This window comes from Salvelinus alpinus, chromosome 5 (genome assembly GCF_045679555.1).
Source record: "Salvelinus alpinus chromosome 5, SLU_Salpinus.1, whole genome shotgun sequence".
NCBI lineage: Eukaryota > Metazoa > Chordata > Actinopteri > Salmoniformes > Salmonidae > Salvelinus > Salvelinus alpinus.
The window spans coordinates 73345860-73351859 of NC_092090.1; positions in this window are offsets into that span (position 1 = coordinate 73345860).

Below are 6000 nucleotides of genomic sequence, written 5' to 3' on the forward strand. Positions count from 1 at the left end.
CATTCCTCAGCTGTTTAACAAAATAAGGTGACGGCGAAGGCGCTTTGTTATTGTTTGAATCCCAGATTGCCCCTTTAAAAGGCTCGCCCTGCAGGACTATTTAAAGATCTTATCTGTCAGAAAGATATCAGTTTGTCTCCGTGGATGGTTTGTCCTCTGACAAATCAATGGTAAGTTTCAGTGTTCCTCAAGGTTCCGTTTTAGGACCACTATTGTTTTCACTATATATTCTACCTGTTGGGGATGTCATTCGGAAACACAATGTCAACTTTCACTGCTATGTGGACGACATACAGCTGCTGTACATTTAGATGAAACATGGTGATGCCCCAAAATTGCCTACCATCGAAGCCTGTGTTTCAGACATAAGGAAGTGGATGACGGCAGATGTTTTACTTTTAAACTCGAACAAAACAGAGATGCTAGTTCTAGGTCCAAAGAAACAAAGAGATCTGCTGTTTGATCTGACAATTAATCTTGATGGTTGTACAGTCATCTCAAATAAAACTGTGAAGGACCTCGGCGTTATTCTGGACCCTGATCTCTCTTTTGACGAACATATCAAGTATATTTTCATATTTTTTCCGTCTTCGTAACATTGCAAAAATCTGAAACTTTTTGTCAAAAAAAATAGCAGAAAAGCTAATCCATGCTTTTGTCACTTAGACTACTGCAATGCTCTACTTTCCGGCTACCTGGATAAAGCACTAAATAAACTTCACTTAGTGCTAAATACGGCTGCTAGTAATATAATTTTATCATATTACTCCAGTGCTATCTTCTGGCTTCCTATGAAGGCTAAGGCTGATTTCAAGGTTTTACTGCTAACCTACAAAGCATTACATGGACTTGCTCCTACCTATCTCTCCATGTTGGTCCTGCCGTACATACCTACACATATGCTACGGTCTCAAGACGCAGGCCTCCTTATGGTCCTTAGAATTTCTAAGCAAACAGCTGAAGCCAGGCCTTTCTCCTAGAGCCCAATTTTATGGAATTGTCTGCCTATCAATGCAAGAGCCGCAGACTCTGTCTTGACCATTATTTCTTTACTGAAGACTCATCTCTTCAGTAGGTTCTATGATTGAGTGTAGTCTGGCCCAGGGGTGCGAACGTGAACGGCAAGGCACTGGAGTGACGAAGAGTGGGTTGAGTTACTGACCTGATCTTCCTGTCCAGTCTTGCGCCCTCTTGGACTCATGCGGTGGAGGAGATCTTCGTGGGCTATACTCAGCCTTGTCTCAGGGTAGTAGGTAGGTGGTCTGTTGACATCCATCTCTCTCTCTCTCTCTCTCTCTCTCTCTCTCTCTCTCTCGCTTTCTCGCTCTCCCTCTTTCTCCTCCCAGAGAGAGATCTTATTTGAGTCAGAAAATTATGTTCATTTGAGAGGGAAGATAACCTTGCAGGGAGCCTATCAAACTGACAAACTCTAGAAAAAAATATAAACTATTGGAACTAATTCTTAAAAATAACTGATGTTGGCACAAGATTGAAGGAAAGTTGAAGCATAACTAATGAAATTACAGTTAACAAACACATATGCTTAATCCAGTATAGACTAATGTATAGAATGTATTATACAAGTCAAAATTCACAAATTCTACAGCACAATGGCAGAGTCATGTCTTAAGTGTAAATCTAATAATGACTCACTGATCCATGCTTTCTGGGAATGCTATGAAGTCCGGAAATTTGGGGTTGAGCTAGAAAGTTGGCTGTCAGAAGTATTATGAAATACATTTTATTTTAATCTATCTGTCTGCATGTTTCAAGACATGAGATATGGGTGGTGTAGTGAGATACCCAATGGGCTGGACGATTCTCTTCTCATCACTCATCTTGAAAAAACGTATACAAAAAATATACAGTATATAATGTATATATACAGTGGGGAGAACAAGTATTTGATACACTGCCGATTTTGCAGGTTTTCCTACTTACAAAGCATGTAGAGGTCTGTAATTTTTATCATAGGTACACTTCAACTGTGAGAGACGGAATCTAAAACAAAAATCCAGAAAATCACATTGTATGATTTTTAAATAATTAATTTGCATTTTATTGCATGACATAAGTATTTGATCACCTACCAACCAGTAAGAATTCCGGCTCTCACAGACCTGTTAGTTTTTCTTTAAGAAGCCCTCCTGTTCTCCACTCATTACCTGTATTAACTGCACCTGTTTGAACTCGTTACCTGTATAAAAGACACCTGTCCACACACAATCAAACAGATTCCAACCTCTCCACAATGGCCAAGACCAGAGAGCTGTGTAAGGACATCAGGGATAGAATTGTAGACCTGCACAAGGCTGGGATGGGCTACAGGACAATAGGCAAGCAGCTTGGTGAGAAGGAAACAACTGTTGGCGCAATTATTAGAAAATGGAAGAAGTTCAAGATGACGGTCAATCACCCTCGGTCCGGGGCTCCATGCAAGATTTCACCTCGTGGGGCATCAATGATCATGAGGAAGGTGAGGGATCAGCCCAGAACTACACGGCAGGACCTGGTCAATGACCTGAAGAGAGCTGGGACCACAGTCTCAAAGAAAACCATTAGTAACACACTACGCCGTCATGGATTAAAATCCTGCAGCGCACGCAAGGTCCCCCTGCTTAAGCCAGTGCATGTCCAGGCCTGTCTGAAGTTTGCCAATGACCATCTGGATGATCCAGAGGAGGAATGGGAGAAGGTCATGTGGTCTGATGAGACAAAAATAGAGCTTTTTGGTCTAACTCCACTCGCCGTGTTTGGAGGAAGAAGAAGTATGAGTACAACCCCAAGAACACCATCCCAACCGTGAAGCATGGAGGTGGAAACATCATTCTTTGGGGATGCTTTTCTGCAAAGGGGACAGGACGACTGCACCGTATTGAGGGGAGGATGGATGGGGCCATGTATCGCGAGATCTTGGCCAACAACCTCCTTCCCTCAGTAAGAGCATTGAAGATGGGTCGTGGCTGGGTCTTCCAGCATGACAACGACACGAAGCAAACAGCCATGGCAACTAAGGAGTGGCTCCGTAAGAAGCATCTCAAGGTCCTGGAGTGGCCTAGCCAGTCTCCAGACCTGAACCCAATAGAAAATCTTTGGAGGGAGCTGAAAGTCCGTATTGCCCAGCGACAGCCCCGAAACCTGAAGGATCTGGAGAAGATCTGTAGGGAGGAGTGGGCCAAAATCCCTGCTGCAGTGTGTGCAAACCTAGTCAAGAACTACAGGAAACGTATGATCTCTGTAATTGCAAACAAAGGTTTCTGTACCAAATATTAAGTTCTGCTTTTCTGATGTATCAAATACTTATGTCATGCAATAAAATGCAAATGAATTACTTAAAAATCATACAATGTGATTTTCTGGATTTTTGTTTTAGATTCCGTCTCTCATAGTTGAAGTGTACCTATGATAAAAATTACAGACCTCTACATGCTTTGTAAGTAGGAAAACCTGCAAAATCGGCAGTGTATCAAATACTTGTTCTCCCCACTGTATATACACTACTGGTCAAAAGTTTTTAGAACACCTACTCATTCCAAGGTTTTTGGGTGGGAACCACACATGTGGAGATAATCCATTCACCTACTCTCACAAAGACACAGCGGTTAGAACCAAAAATCTCAAATTTGGACTCATCAGCCAAAGGACAGATTTCCACTGGTCTAATGTCCATTGCTCGTATTTCTTGGCCCAAGCAAGTCTCTTCTTATTATTGGTGTCCTTTAGTAGTGGGTTCTTTGCAGCAATTCGACCATGAAGGCCTGATTCCCGCAGTTTCTCTGAACAGTTGATGTTGAGATGTGTCTGTTACTTGAGCTCTATGAAGCATTTATTTGGGCAGCAATTTCTGAGGCTGTTAACTAATGAACTTATCCTCTGCAGCAGAGGTAACTCTGAGTCTTCCTTTCCTGTGGTGGTCCTCATGAGAGCCAGTTTCATCATTGCGCTTGATGGTTTCTGCGACTGCACTTGAAGAAACTTTCAAAGTTCTTGAAATTTTCTGGATTGACTGACCTTCATGTCGTAAAGAAATGATGGACTGTCATTTCTCTTTACTTATTTGAGTTGATCTTGCCATAATATGGACTTGGTCTTTTACCAAATAGGGCTATCTTCTGTATACCTCCCCTACCTTGTCACAACACAACTGATTGGCTCAAACGCAATAAGAAGGAAAGAAATTTCACAAATGAACTTTTAACAAGGCACACCTGTTAATTGTAATGCATTCCAGGTGACTACCTCATGAAGCTGGTTGAGAGAATGCCAGAGTGTGCAAAGCTGTCGTCAAGGCAAAGGGTGGCTACTTTGAAGAATCTCAAATATAAATTATATTTTGATTTATTTAACGCTTTTTTGGTTACTACATGATTCCATATGTGTTATTTCATAGTTTTGATGTCTTCACTATTAATCAACAATGTAGAAAATGGTCAAAAAAAGAATAATCTTTAAATGAGTAGCTGTTCTAAAACTTTTGACCGGTAGTACGATGCTCCAAAGATCATTTGGAGCATCATGACCGTATATATTTTTTAAGAAATAGATTTTTCTCCACCACTACAGTGCTGTCCATTTATCACTGTCAGAGAGTATGTCATTCTGATTCTGTGCTTTGGCCTGTATTATCATAATAACCACAAAGGAGGGGACATGCAGGTTGGATAATGGCCAATATGACCTAATAAAATGCTTTTTGGCCTCACACGATGCAATGAGCTATGTAGGTGCTTAGAATAGAGCCAAGTAGGCTTGCCATGCAGCCACCAACTCTTTTCAGGCATGGCCACATCACTGCAAAAGCTAATTCAACCCATCTGACGCAGTTATGTACTTCATTTGCTAATCATAGCCTATAGTCTACCCTTGTAGGCCTGTTCTGTGAGTGCACAGCAGCATATTATGTGGATAGGCCACCTCTCATCCCATTGTTTGAAAACAGCCTGTCTGCTGTTTTCATTGTGGGATCAAATTTAACAGCACCCACATCACTGCAAGCGAGGAATGACCAGCAACTACTGTACCCATAAAAGGCTAAGTTAGATCAAGTGAGCATAAAAGTAAAATAGTCAAGTGTTATTTTGCTGATTTTGTCCTTCTTTTATTCTCAAACTCGAGTACTACTTTACCCTTAAGCTAAGAATACTATTTTCTCTGTGAAAAAAAGGGAGGCACTTGTGGAAATCATTGCCTGCTTTTAGGTCAACAGGATTAAAACAGGGAATGGATGTATCAGAAAAGTAATCTTAGATTAAACCCAGAGAGAAGCAGATGTAAAGGATTAGGCCTACATTAGGACAATGCATTCAGTGACATGTTTGAGAAAATGAATATGCATAACAGTAGGCCTTAATACTTAATAAAAAGTACACAATTATGTAATAGAAAACAACATCCACCAAACTTAGATTAAAAAACAGCTTTATAAAAAGAGGCTTACAAAGATTACGAAGTTCAGTTTGATCAAAAAAGCCAAACACCAGAAAATGTACTGTCACTTTGTTTGTAGTGGGGGAGATATTGTAATAAACAATAGGGGAAACAGAAGGGAATGAAAATTATTTGATGGACACCATAGGAGAAGGTTATTCAATGCTGAATATTAACCATTCTAGAAATGTATAGTGTCATCCTGTATAGTATGATTTGGACAGTAGGATAATTGCCAGTTATAGTTGACACCTTTTTTGGAGAAATTAAAAGGACTGAAGGCTTGCTCCTCTGAAAGCATATAAGAGCTTGTTTTGTTTTGGCGTGTGCTGCAGAAGTGCAGTGATCCAGCTGCCACTGGACACATGCTCAGACAGTGGCAGCTGGTAGGGTGCACTCACTGTATGGAGGAGCTGCCTATGGGAGCTACAGGTGTAACAAGATAGTTTGGAGCATCATGACCGTATCATCAGTGTTTTTGAAAGCTAATGGTGAGATGCCACTAGGTCAGGGGTGGGCAACTTTAATGGGGGTGGGGGGAACAAAAAATCTGAACTCATCTTGAAGGGCCGC